The sequence below is a fragment of the Pleurodeles waltl genome, chromosome 6, assembly GCF_031143425.1.
Source record: "Pleurodeles waltl isolate 20211129_DDA chromosome 6, aPleWal1.hap1.20221129, whole genome shotgun sequence".
NCBI lineage: Eukaryota > Metazoa > Chordata > Amphibia > Caudata > Salamandridae > Pleurodeles > Pleurodeles waltl.
Genome location: NC_090445.1, coordinates 1,552,557,638 through 1,552,572,575, shown reverse-complemented (window position 1 = coordinate 1,552,572,575; position 14,938 = coordinate 1,552,557,638).

Here is a 14,938-nt window from a genome sequence, read left to right as displayed (position 1 = left end):
AGATTTGTATCATGGGGAAAATATACACACGTTTCAAAACTGTTGCAGAGACTTTCAGCTACCCCAATCTGAACACTTCCATTACACTCAATTGAAACATTGGGTTACTTAGCCTCACATGCGACTCGTGGCCACCAGGGATCTTCTTCCGATTGAGAAGTTTGTCTAGCAGGGAGGGGTAACGAAAGGTAGCATCGCCACATTGTACAAACTACTGACTTCAGCGCAACGCTCGTTTGCTCCCCGGCATATTCCTTTTTGCGAGCAGGTGATGGGCTTCACGGTAGAGGAGGGTCACTGGAACCAACTGTTTCACAATATAACTAAATACAACAGTTCAATGGGGGCTAGAGAAGCACACTATAAATTACTCTACAATCGGTACCTCTACCCAGAACAACTTAAAAAATATATCCCCAGTTGTCCGATAAGTGCTGGCGGGGCTGTGGTATGCAGGGGTATTTTCGACATATCTGGTGGGATTGCCCCTCTATTTGCCCATATTGGAAGGAAATCCTGTCACACTTAAAAGAGATCAAGAGGTTCTCCAGGGGAGGAGAGGGTCCAGAGATACAAACTTCCTGTGTGAAATGCCTGTATTATAGGAGTGGGAGCTTAACCAGAGGATGTGGGCCCAAATCCTCCAAAGAAAACACGGGTAAGAAGGAGGTAAGATCCCACTTGGAAAAGTTTTATAGAATCAATATACCATATGTACGGTAAGATTTGTGTGCAAAATGACGAAAGAGCCTTTGTTGCTCCAATCAGGGTTATGATTTCTTTATTTTCAGAAAACAATTGACTTCCAATTGGACTAAGCAGAAATAGATTCTGTAGAGGAAACGGAGGGTCAGCCGACACGTGTTTCGCCCCTAGGTGCATATGCCAGGGCGTTTTCAAGGCTGAAAAGAAGAAAAACAACATGCGATTAGAAGAAGATCCGGTTGTATTAAAAGAGAAAAGAAGATAAAGGAAAGCAACACCACGTTGTGGGGATCCCAAAATCATGTAGCAAGGTTAGATTCTCAAAGGGAACTTTAACCAAGTACATTGTTCGTGCACTGAAGTGAGAAATGTAAGCGAATGAGAGGTTGAACGATTAGAACAAAAAATAAGGTGGGTACAAGTGCTAATATTTTTACAGACTAGGATAGATATAATTAAGAGAGTTGTGGTAAAAGGAAGAAACATGCTTAAGTCACCTGCTGGTGATCAAAGGGAGGTGTGACCAGAGAACCAAAAAAGTGGTTCACATGAGAAGCTAAAGTTAAAAGTACCTGCTTCCCGGTATGAAGTAGGGGAGAAAGAAGAGAGAGAGAAAGGATAAGTGTGCCAATTGGTGTTGGGCTTGAAAAAGAGTGACCTTAGTGGAGAGGATTTAAAGCAACGATATGTAACTTCAACATACCGTGTAACCAATAAGCAACTTGCAACACAAGCAGTTATTTAAACATTAATCCATTCTGATTATCTGTAACAATAGATAAATAAAGTCTGCATGTAACATGTATAGTAAACTTAGGCAAAATCACAAACAGTGTAAGAAAAATATCATGGTCGAAAAAGCAAGCAAAGAAGAGATACCTCATGATGACTGCCATTATTTAAGGTAAAAAAAATCCATGTCATAAAGATGTTGGAAAGTCTTAGCAAAAAACGCTAACATGACCCTAGAACCACGCAAAAGAGAACATTACTGGTGGAACCCGTCTTGATACGAGCAATTTTGCTGGGAGAGCAGCTGTAATGTCCTAAAAGGATTAGTATAGTAAAACAATACAGCGTTGCTCCTGTTTAGCGAGCCAATAGCTATGCGGCAATACTAAGAGAACACGGTGAAAAAATGACAGAATATTTAATATTTAAAAGTGCCCGTGTCGGAACCAGCCCGACATGAGGCTGATCATATCTACATGTCGTTAAGCTAATGGGGCACTGGTTCAAAGCCCCAAGCTCACCTGTGTAAAGTCGGAGCAGAGTTAATAGTAATGCGATCGTGTCTGTCGCCTTAATTTGTTAAAAGGTAGGCGGACGCGCTGAGCTTGCTCTGCGTTTATGAAGAGTTGCTCAATACTAGGTGTCCTACCTCGATGTTGTCAAAGGGGTATGGACAAGAAAAAAGGATTAATGAAGGCATAGACGGGCGGCACCATCTTAGACTTGAGCAATGGGCGGCGCCATCTTGTTTCCTGTATGTTACCTACATCTATGATACGGACAAAGAAAAGGACAGAAGGAACAATGAAACAAGGAAAAAGAGTGAAAAGAAAGAGATAATGTTGAAATACAAAGTAAAAGACTGTCGTGCTTACTAAAATTCAGACTATTCTAAAGTGAAACAAGTTTGTTATACCCCTCTTCTCTAGGGGAATAAACACCAGTGAAGTAACAGATATGAAAGAAAGACATATGGTACAGTAAGCAAAATACGTCAAAGATGTAGATACCAAAAAGAAACTGATTAGTATATACATGAAGAAAAAACATGTAGAAAAACAGCAGCAACATTGTGTGTAAGATTTAACTAGGAAAAAAGGAAAGTATCCTATCTTACAGGAAAAGTCACCAAGGGTTAACAATATATAACCAACATTTTACATTAGCCAAAAATGCCACTCATGGTCTTTATTAAGTCCATTATTCACTGTGTCGTATCGAATTATTAGACGACTTTCCTCCTGGCGCAAACGTACAAGTAAGTTGCCACCTCTTGGAGATACTGTGATTCGTCGGAGGCCACAAAAAGTGAATGTACGTTGATGTAGGTGAAATTCAGAAAAATGTTCTACTAATGGTGCCTTCATATCCATTTTCTGTATATTGCGATAGTGTTCTTGGATCCTGGTTTTGAGCGAACGGGTGGTGCTACCTATGTAAGCTTGATTACAGGAGCACCAGATTGCGTAAATGACATTAGAGCTTTCGCAGTTTATAAAATCATTGATGTGATGACGGTGGCTATTTATGATAACTGATCTAGATTTGGAGAGGCCCTGCTTACAAATGGAACATTTGCTGCAGGTGTAGAAACCTTTAGGTTTTGGGGGAAGAAAGGTTGTCTGTGATTTCATAGTTTATCTCTTAAATTGGGAGCCCATCTGAAACCTATTTGGGGGTAATTGGTTATATGTTGGTTCATGGAAGGATTGTTCTGTAGTAGATTGTGAAACTCCTCAGTGGAATACCTCGACCTCTTGATTTTCATCCAAGATAACAAACTACAGACCAGGTTTTTCCGGAAAAAAACAGAGGGTAACTCAATCCTTCATGCGACTAGTTGCCATCCTCCTAGTATCATCCTCAATGTTCCCCAAGGCGAATATAGGAGAGCTAGATTGAATTGTACCAACATATCTGATTATGAAATTACCTCCACTCAAATGACTGAGAGACTGACAGCTAGGGGTTACAACCGCAATTCCCTTAAGATCGCGAAGGATAAACTGAGAGATATGGATCGTAATGAGATGCTCAATAAACCCCAACAGACAAGCAAGAACTCCGCCATTCTGTTCATCACAGAGTTTCACAATGGGCATCACTTCATTCGCAAACTGCTGCGAAAACATTGGCATCTACTACAGAACAATCCTTCCATGAACCAACATATAACCAATTACCCCCAAATAGGTTTCAGATGGCTCCCAATTTAAGAGATAAACTATGCCCATTCTTCTTTCATGTGAGATCACCCACAACTTTTCTTCCCCCAAAACCTAAAGGTTTCTACACCTGCAGCAAATGTTCCATTTGTAAGCTGGGCCTCTCCAAATCTAGATCAGTGATCATAAATAGCCACTGTCATCACATCAATGATTTTATAAACTGCGAAAGCTCTAATGTCATTTACGCAATCTGGTGCTCCTGTACTCAAGCTTGCATAGGTAGCACCACCCGTTCACTCAAAACTAGGATCCAAGAACACTATCGCAATATACAGAAAATGGATATGAAGGCACCCTTAGTAGAACATTTTTCTGAATTTCACCTAAATCAACATACATTCACTTTTTGTGGCCTCCGACGAATCACAGTATCTCCAAGAGGTGGCAACTTACTTGTACGTTTGCGCCAGGAGGAAAGTCGTCTAATAATTCGATACCACACAGTGAATAATGGACTTAATAAAGACCATGAGTGGCATTTTTGGCTAATGTAAAATGTTAGTTATATATTGTTAACCCTTGGTGACTTTTCCTGTAAGATAGGATACTTTCCTTTTTTCCTAGTTAAATCTTACACACAATGTTGCTGCTGTTTTTCTACATGTTTTTTCTTCATGTTTATACTAATCAGTTTCTTTTTGGTATCTACATCTTTGACGTATTTTGCTTACTGTACCATATGTCTTTCTTTCATATCTGTTACTTCACTGGTGTTTATTCCCCTAGAGAAGAGGGGTATAACAAACTTGTTTCACTTTAGAATAGTCTGGATTTTAGTAAGCACGACAGTCCTTTTAATAACCAGGCTAATAGTACACCTGGTATTATTCTAAGAGGAACTATAATCTTCACCACTTATACTAGTAAATACCCTTTTTTACTTTGTATTTCAACATTATCTCTTTCTTTTCACTCTTTTTCCTTGTTTCATTGTTCCTTCTGTCCTTTTCTTTGTCTGTATCATAGATGTAGGTAACATACAGGAAACAAGATGGCGCCGCCCATTCCTCAAGTCTAAAATGGCGCCGCCCATCCCTGCCTTCGTTAGTCCATTTTTCTTGTCCATATACCTTTCACAACATAGAGGTAGGACACCTAGTATTGAGCAACTCTTCATAAACGCAGAGCAAGCTCGGCGCGTCCGCCTGCCTTTTAACAAATTAAGGCGACAGACGCAATCACATTACTATTAACTCTGCTCCGACTCTACACAGGTGAGCTTGGGGCATTGAACCAGTGCCCCATTAGCTTAACTACATGTAGATATTATCAGCCTCATATCGGGTTGGTTCCGACACGGGCACTTTTAAATATTAAATATTCTGTCATTTTTTCACCGTGTTCTCTTAGTATTGCCGCATAGCTATTGGCTCTCTAAACAGGAGCAACGCTGTATTGCTTTACTATACTAATCCTTTTAGAACATTACAGCTGATCTCCCAGCAAAATTGCTCGTATCAAGATGGGTTCCACCAGTAATGTTCTCTTTTGCGTGGTTCTAGGGTCATGTTAGTGTTTTTTGCTAAGACTTTCCAACATCTTTATGACATGTATTTTTTTTACCTTAAATAATGGCAGTCATCATGAGGTATCTCTTCTTTGCTTGCTTTTTCGACCATGATATTTTTCTTACACTGTTTGTGATTTTGCCTAACTTTACTATACATGTTACATGCAGACTTTATTCATCTATTGTGACAGATAAACAGAATGGATTAATGTTTAAATAACTGCTGGTGTTGCAAGTTGCTTATTGGTTACACGGTATGTTGAAGTTACATATCGTTGCTTTAAATCCTCTCCACTAAGGTCACTCTTTTTCAAGCCCAACACCAACAGGCACACTTATCCTTTCTCTCTCTCTTCTTTGCTTCATACCGGGAAGCAGGTACTTTTAACTTTAGCTTCTCATGTGAACCACTTTTTTGGTTCTCTGGTCACACCTCCCTTTGATCACCAGCAGGTGGCTTAAGCATGTTTCTTCCTTTTACCACAACTCTCTTATTTATATCTATCCTAGTCTGTAAAAATATTAGCACTTGTACCCACCTTATTTTTTGTTCTAATCGTTCAACCTCTCATTCTCTTGCATTTCTCACTCCAGTGCACGAACAATGTACTTGGTTAAAGTTCCCTTTGAGAATCTAATCTTGCTATATGATTTTGGGCTTCCCACAATGTGGTGTTGCTTTCCTTTATCTTCTTTTCTCTTTTAATACAACCGGATCTTCTTCTAGTCGTATGTTGTTTTTCTTCTTTTCAGCCTTGAAAAAGCCCTGGCATATGCCCCTAGGGCCGAAACACGTGTCGGCTGACCCTCCGTTTCCTCTACAGAATCTATTTTTGCTTAGTCCAATTGGAAGTCAATTGTTTTCTGAAAATAAAGAAACCATAACCCTGATTGGAGCAACAAAGGCTCTCTTTCGTCAGTTTGCACACAACTCTTACCGTACATATGCTATATTGATTCTATAAAACTTTTCCAAGTGGGATCTTACCTCCTTCTTACCCGTGTATTCCTTGGAGGATTTGGGCCCACATCCTCTGGTTATGCTCCCACACTTATAATACAGGTATTTCACACAGGAAGTTTGTATCTCTGGACCCTCTCCTCCCCTGGAGTACCTCTTGATTACTTTGTAACGATCATCCTTCCTGTTTTAAGCCTTTGATATCAATAACTCTGGGGATGCCTTCCCATACCAATAGACTTGAACTACGCAATTCCAAACTAGAACAAGTCTTTAACCCATCTGGAGCTGGTATTCCCAATCTCACCACCACTAATCTATCATCTGCCAAAAGTACTTTCTTAGCCCTGGAAAAATCCCTCAAGAAAGAAACGTCCAAATGGTGGGAAATAGCCTCTCTCAAAAAATACTTAGAAAATGATCGTATCCCTCGAGGACTTAGGATCTTGATTTTCCCACCAATGGATACTACCTCACAAGAGCACCTACAAAAATGGGAAGAAAATTTGAAAATGGCATCAATTAATATGATCAAACAATTGATTGAAATATCTGAAGAAGAATGTGAAAAACATCGAAAATAGGTTGATAACCTAACCCAACGCACAGAGGAAGCCAATTGGGGAGAAATCACTTTAAAAAACTATGCAATCCTCAATAGTATAATTGATCGATATGAGGAGGACCTAATCCAAAGGAAAAATCGCAAGTTTAGAAGGGATCTTTATGATTATCAACATGGGAGAGTTAACACTTTCAGTAAAAAGTATGACAATATCAAAGACTCTAATCTTTCCTTAGACAGACAAAACTGTCCAGACACCCTTCCGTCATCAGAAATTGAATCTTCTGATGAGTCTGATAGATGTCTATCAAGTAGACCTCAAGTACATTTTTCAGAAGAGTCGAGACGCTATCGCCTGGGAACTTTAAACGACATACGAGCAAAACCACCAGATACCTCAATGGAAGGACCAAGTACATTGGGCATACAAACGAGAGCCCGCAGCAAAACTACCAGACCATAATACCGGACAAACAATTGATATTTATCCTCTCTGATCATGAACTTTCCTCAACTGACCAATCTATTCTGAATTGATGCCTTTCCTTCTGTCCTTCTGTCATTGGAATATCACTCAAACTAAAATTGATCTTTTTAAGTTCATACGACATCTTAAACTCAAATCTTACTTTTCCTCCATTTCTCCTCTCTCCACTCCATCATCTCTCTCACAAAAATCGGGTGACCTCTCTGTCCAGGATCTAAAAGACATTGCTCTTTTATATAACTTATCCAATACTGTTGAACCTAACCTTCCACTTTCCTTAGTAGCTCAAGAACTTGATCTTGATACTGACCAATATCATCCCTTTGATCTAAGACCTAAATCTATTTTTACTCCCACCCTCCCGGCAGGTAATTCTATTGATCTATTTGCATCAGCTGTTCTGAGGGACCTCGAGCGAGAATATAAACGTTACTGTGATAAACAAAAGTTTCTACCTTCCAACATCAATAGAGACCAGACATCAGCTATATCACATCTGAGCAAAAACCATCACATCATTATTAAAGAGGCTGACAAAGGTGGGACTATTGTTATTCTCAATACCCATGACTATCTGCAGGAAGCCTATCAACATCTTCAGGATAAGAACTGTTACAAAAAGCTCTCATATAATCCAACTGCCGAAATCCAAACAGGGGTTAGCTGACCTTCTGGAGTACTGGCACTCTTGTCAAATCCTCTCAAGCAAAGAAATAAATGCTCTTTTTCTTCAGTTTCCAACCATCCCTACATTATATCTCTTCCCTAAAATACATAAAAAAGGCCACCCACCAAAGGGAAGACCGATAATATCAGGTATTAACTCCACGTGTTCTAATCTGGGTACTCTAATCGACAAAGAGTTACAGCCTTTTATGTTAAACTTACCTTCCTTTGTTAGAGATACTAAAGACATTCTACAAAAATTAAAAAATATTGATTGGCAACCGGATTATTTCCTTGTTACTATTGACGTAATCAGCCTCTATACATCTATAAAACATAGCGATGGCTTAGAAGCTGTTAGAAAATGTCTTTCCACCAAATCCGTGAACTATATGACACGTAACTCCATGATATTGGAGATGTTGAAATTCTGCTTAGAAAACAACTATTTTCTCTTTGACGGCCAATTTTATCTACAACTCCAAGGGACAGCGATGGGGGCAAAATTTGCTCCACCATATGCCTGCATCTTGATAGGAGCAGTGGAAATCTCCTGGCTTTGGAATGACCAAACAGAGCATCTCTCACAACATATCATCTTTTGGGGACGATATATCGATGAAATATTGCTAATTTGGCAAGGCCAGAAGGATCTTCTCGACCAATTCTTACAGACATTAACACCAAATAGATAGGGCATTGAGATTACGTATCAAATTTCTAACTCCTCAGTGGAATACCTCGACCTCTTGATTTTCATCCAAGATAACAAACTACAGACCAGGTTTTTCCAGAAAAAAACAGCGGCTAACTCAATCCTTCATGCGACTAGTTGCCATCCTCCTAGTATCATCCGCAATATTCCTGAAGGCGAATATAGGAGAGCTAGATTGAATTGTACCAACATACCTGATTATGAAATTACCTCCACTCAAATGACTGAGAGACTGACAGCTAGGGGTTACAACCGCAATTCCCTTAAGATCGCGAAGGATAAACTGAGAGATATGGATCGTAATGAGATGCTCAATAAACCCCAACAGACCAGCAAGAACTCTGCCATTCGGTTCATCACAGAGTTTCACAATGGCCATCACTTAATTCGCAAACTGCTGCGAAAACATTGGCATCTACTACAGAACAATCCTTCCATCAACCAACAAATAACCAAATACCCCCAAATAGGTTTCAGACAGGCTCCCAATTTAAGAGATAAACTATGCCCATCCTTCTTTCATGTGAAATCACCCACAACTTTTCTTCCCCCAAAACCTAAAGGTTTCTACACCTGCAGCAAATGTTCCATTTGTAAGCTGGGCCTCTCCAAATCTAGATCAGTTATCATAAATAGCCACTGTCATCACATCAATGATTTTTTAAACTGCGAAAGCTCTAATGTCATTTACGCAATCTGGTGCTCCTGTAATCAAGCTTACATAGGTAGCACCACCCGTTCGCTCAAAACTAGGATCCAAGAACACTATCGCAATATACAGAAAATGGATATGAAGGCACCATTAGTAGAACATTTTTCTGAATTTCCCCTACATCAACGTACATTCACTTTTTGTGGAGTCCGACGAATCACAGTATTTCCAAGAGGTGGCAACTTACTTGTACGTTTGCGCCAGGAGGAAAGTCATCTAATAATTCGATACGACACAGTGAATAATGGACTCATAAAGACCATGAGTGGCATTTTTGGCTAATGTAAAATGTTGGTTATATATTGTTAACCCTTGGTGACTTTTCCTGTAAGATAGGATACTTTCCTTTTTTCCTAGTTAAATCTTACACACAATGTTGCTGCTGTTTTTCTACATGTTTTTTCTTCATGTTTATACTAATCAGTTTATTTTTGGTATCTACATCTTTAATGTATTTTACTTACTGTACCATATGTCTTTCTTTCATATCTGTTACTTCACTGGTGTTTATTTCCCTAGAGAAGTTGGGTATAACAAACTTGTTTCACTTTAGAATAGTATGGATTTTAGTAAGCACGACAGTCCTTTTAATAACCAGGCTAATAGTACCCCTGGTATTATTCTAAGAGGAACTATAATCCTCACCACTTATACTATTAAATACCCTCTTTTACTTTGTATTTAAACATTATCTCTTTCTTTTCACTCTTTTTCCTTGTTTCATTGTTCCTTCTGTCCTTTTCTTTGTCCGTATCATAGATGTAGGTAACATACAGGAAACAAGATGGCGCCGCCCATCTCTGCCTTCGTTAGTCCTTTTTTCTTGTCCATACCCCTTTGACAACATCGAGGTAGGACACCTAGTATTGAGCAACTCTTCATAAACGCAGAGCAAGCTCGGCACGTCCGCTTGCCTTTTAACAAATTAAGGCGACAGACGTGATCGCATTACTATTAACTCTGCTCCGACTCTACACAGGTGAACTTGGGGCTTTGAACCAGTGGCCCATTAGCTTAACTACATGTAGATATTATCAGCCTCATATCGGGTTGGTTCCGACACGGGCACTTTTAAATATTAAATATTCTGTCATTTTTTCACCGTGTTCTCTTAGTATTGCCGCATAGCTATTGACTCTCTAAACAGGAGCAACGCTGTATTGTTTTACTATACTAATCCTTTTAGGACATTACAGCTGCTCTCCCAGCAAAATTGCTCGTATCAAGACGGCTTCCACCAGTAATGTTCTCTTTTGCGTGGTTCTAGGGTCATGTTAGCGTTTTTTGCTAAGACTTTCCAACATCTTTATGACATGGATTTTTTTTACCTTAAATAATGGCAGTCATCATGAGGTATCTCTTCTTTGCTTCCTTTTTCGACCATGATATTTTTCTTACACTGTTTGTGATTTTGCCTATCTTTACTATACATGTTACATGCAGACTTTATTTATCTATTGTTACAGATAATCAGAATGGATTAATGTTTAAATAACTGCTTGTGTTGCAAGTTGCTTATTGGTTACACGGTATGTTGAAGTTACATATCGTTGCTTTAAATCCTCTCCACTAAGGTCACTCTTTTTCAAGCCCTTTCCTTTATCTTCTTTTCTCTTTTAATATAACCGGATCTTCTTCTAGTCGTATGTTGTTTTTCTTCTTTTCAGCCTTGAAAAAGCCCTGACATAAGCGCCTAGGGGCAAAACACGTGTCGGCTGACCCTCCGTTTCCTCTACAGAATCTATTTCTGCTTAGTCCAATTGGAAGTCAATTGTTTTCTGAAAATAAAGAAACCATAACCCCGATTGGAGCAACAAAGGCTCTCTTTCGTCATTTTGCACACAAATCTTACCGTACATATGGTATATTGATTCTATAAAACTTTTCCAAGTGGGATCTTACCTCCTTCTTACACTTAAACAAGATCCTGGGCTACCCCATATCGACATCTCCAGCATACATCTTGCTGGGCCTGCGCACCCTAGAATTGCAACATCAAACTCTTGGAGACTGCTCCATTATGTGGTTAGCATTGGGGGTTGCGAAGATGGCCTTGTCGTTATTCTGGAAAAAATCGGAGCCACCTCCTAAAGCACTGTGGTACACTAGACTATGGCACGGCCTCGCCATGGAACATTTAATAGGTAAAATGGGCAATTCCAGAAGAAGCTTTGACTATATTTGGGACCCTCTGGTGCGGTTTCTCTCCAGTGGACTACCTCTTACAGCCTGTAGCCCCCGCCTCAGGGCTCTGCATCTCTTTCATGTGTAGGAGGCGGTAACACTGGGAAAAGAGCAGGGCACGGTTGAGTGCAGTGCACCTGGGGACCGTAAAGTGACTCCCTGGCCTCTGCATCTAGGAGCTTGTTGACCCCGCTGAGTGAGATAGGACACATGGTTATGTTGTTATGTTTTGTTTTTCATGTTTACAATATATTATTTGTTATTTGAGCTAGCATGCTATTTCCAGGTGAGACCATGTGATTTATAATGTACGCTTCTCTACCAGTTGTAAATGTAAGTCATGGTCAGGGACTGATAGGAGCCGGCCGAAGCAGATTGTGAGTTAAGTTATTCCATTTGTAACTTGGATCCGCATACTATACTGTATCATAAAATGCCAATAAAGAAAGTTTAACAAAAAAAAATGCATGTTAGGTGGAACCCCCATGGTATCGGGTTCGGCCACAATTTGGCCCTAACGCCAAATGAGGTCAAACGAGGCTCGCAAATCCACAAATACTACATAAATATGTTCCCTCTTAACAGTCACATATTTCCACAGTATTAGGAGAAACCGGAAGATTTGGTCCACAGTACTTGTGTTTACTCTAAAACCTGCTTCTAGTAGTGACAGCACTTCTTCCATCCACAATTGAATCCTTACTAGTAACTGTAAGCAGAATAGCTTCTGTGAAATGTTAATCTAACTAACTGGCCTATTGTTTCCTTGGTCTCCCTTATCCCCTTTCTTATATGAAGGCACTACGTCCATGCCCAGATATGAATCGGGTCTATCAGCTACCCTGGTAATGGCGTTGAACATTTGGTACAAAACATAACCCCAGAATCCTGGTTCAGAGGCATACAGATTTCCCGGGATTTTATCGAGGCCCACCAATTAACCTTTACGTAGATTAGATAGGGCCTCCATAGTTTCAACCATACTAAAAGTAATTGAATCTGCCTCCCCCTGGCCGCTAATATGACCCATATGCTTCCAGTCGTTCGATTCTAGATTTGAGCTGACATGTTCCAAGTAGAGTGTACTAAAATGTTACACCCAAACCATTGGCTGAATATGATGCTCCTTTTCCTTGACTTTTGAAAGTTTGCCTTTTGACAGTAAATTTCAAAACTGCCTCCTATCCATTGTCAATGCTGCTTTAGTTAGGTCTCTCCACAACTCCTCTTCCCATTTCCTTTCAGCATCCTGCTGACTCTTTCCATATTTTTTCCATTACTCTGGAACAACCTCCCTGCATTCACTTTTGAGGCAATCATTAGTTCTCCCCTCACCGCTTTACAAGGGTGGTCATACAAGGGCACTTTTGTTGAGCTGATTGCTCACCCCTTTGTAGAAGCATATCTTGATATTCGCTATCAGACTAGTAAATGTATCCATTGTACCCTGAGTGTTGCGATTTGACTTCCCCCAGAGGATCAAAGCCTGTGAGACAATTGTGTAAATTTTGGCTATGTTTACATAATCTTTTTTCAATCTGGGGCCACTTTACCCTTCTGTTATTAATCAATACGATTGAGATCTGTGTTCCTTGTTCTAATTGGCCATGAACAGGGATGGGCATTTGGTCAAACTCAAACCGCTATCTAATCGTTCAAACACATCCATATCTCTCACATGATGCCACAGATTCACATCCAACAGGATGTAGCCAATACTGGAGTCTGACAGTTACAAGCTCACAGGCTATACTTAAGTGTAAGGGTGGCAACCTGCAATGCTACTTTAGTGTTCCTGATGTAATTAGTGTTGTCCAAGCTAGAGATACCTTTCCTGATCTTCACCCACGTTAAACCACATATTATTTCTAAGGGCTCAAATGTTGGTCTGAAGTTACCTGCTAACCGTAAGTAGCTTGCACCCTCATCTTGTTCCAAACAATCATCTAGAGCTAGTAACGTAGAGAAATACTGGTGTTGTGAGGTGAGCCTGTTATAGATGTTAATTAAAAGAAGGGATTGCTTTCATTTGTTTACAATGAGACTTAGTCGGGGTACATCTGCAGATTTAACAACTAGCTGTCTTATGGTACAATTCAGCAATGACCGAACCCAAATAGCTAAACCTCCTGATGGTCTACCTGAAAGGGAGGGATGAGCTTCAATGCTATAATTCAAAAACCCCATTCTAAACTGGCTGGGTGGCCCATGTCCCTTTCAGGAAACAGATATGGAACAAGTAAATAAAGTTGCCCCACTCTACCACTATTAGGTTATAAAGTGGCTCTGAGTATGTAGTATTGTTAAATTCCAAGCCCTACCCCCATACAGATTTTAAACTCAGGGGTGACAATCCCTCCTTTCGTCAATCCCCCTTCGTAAAAGCAGTCCTCTCAGCTTTGTTGTCACTTGAAGCCCTTGTCCAACAGTATCCGAGCGAGGGACCGAGGAGATGGTGTGAGCGCATCTGACCTTATTTGGTCTTTTATAATTTAGTTTATAGGGGGATGCGTTAGAGGTTCGATGGACCTTTTGACTACGCTTGGAATGATTCCACTATGAGCGCACATCCAAACGACAATCCTTTCAATATAATCACTAAACAAACATTTCACCTGGAGTCAATAATCTTCACACATCATGACCCATTTGGCCACGAAGCAGCAGATTTTGGGAAATTTAGCTCGTCCCGGTTTTTAAAGATTGTTGACTGAAAACGGTGGAAGGTGTATTTATATGCTTTCCAAATCAGAGATAGTTAACAGCTGTTATAAAAAGCAATTTAATTAACAGACATGATGCTGGCTTTGAAAATTGCATTTGCTTTATGTTCCTAGTGCCTGTGCTGTAATTTTATTCTGAGCGCTGTCATTTTGCTCGCCCGGTTAAAGTAAAATTGTAGCCCTTTTTCTACTTTTATGAAATGACTTTAAAATTCTGGTCATCATAGTCCAGCGGCACGGGATTGCTTGAAATAGCTCAAGGCAGAATGCAGGTCAGGCCAGCCCCTCCTCTCTGGGTGCCGAGCAAAAGATCAGGGCGAAGTGAGTGCTGGGGGACAAACTCCCCAGCACGAGCCAGATGTACAGTTCAATGGTCCCATTACTTTTGGGATGTGGAAATACTAATTATGAAGGCTCCATTTTTGGATCCCACTTTCACAGAGAGGCTTAAAAAGTGTGAAAAGTTTCAGACAATGCAGCTCGTGCCCAGAAAGGCCAATCAAAATCGGTTCTGAAATCACTATAACTAGAAATAATTCTATTTATCCAGCAGGTAACTGCACTACCCTGTGGGTAAAGGTAGGTTTGAACCTATGCTTTCATGAAGCAAGACTTATGTACTGCTATCAATACACAATGGATATTGGGTACGTTAGCCTGTTATTCGTATGTGTTTGTTGTTGGATTCCTCTGTATCATGAAGAAGCATGCGGAAACGAGAGAAGTAATAGCAGAAGAAGATTTGACTCT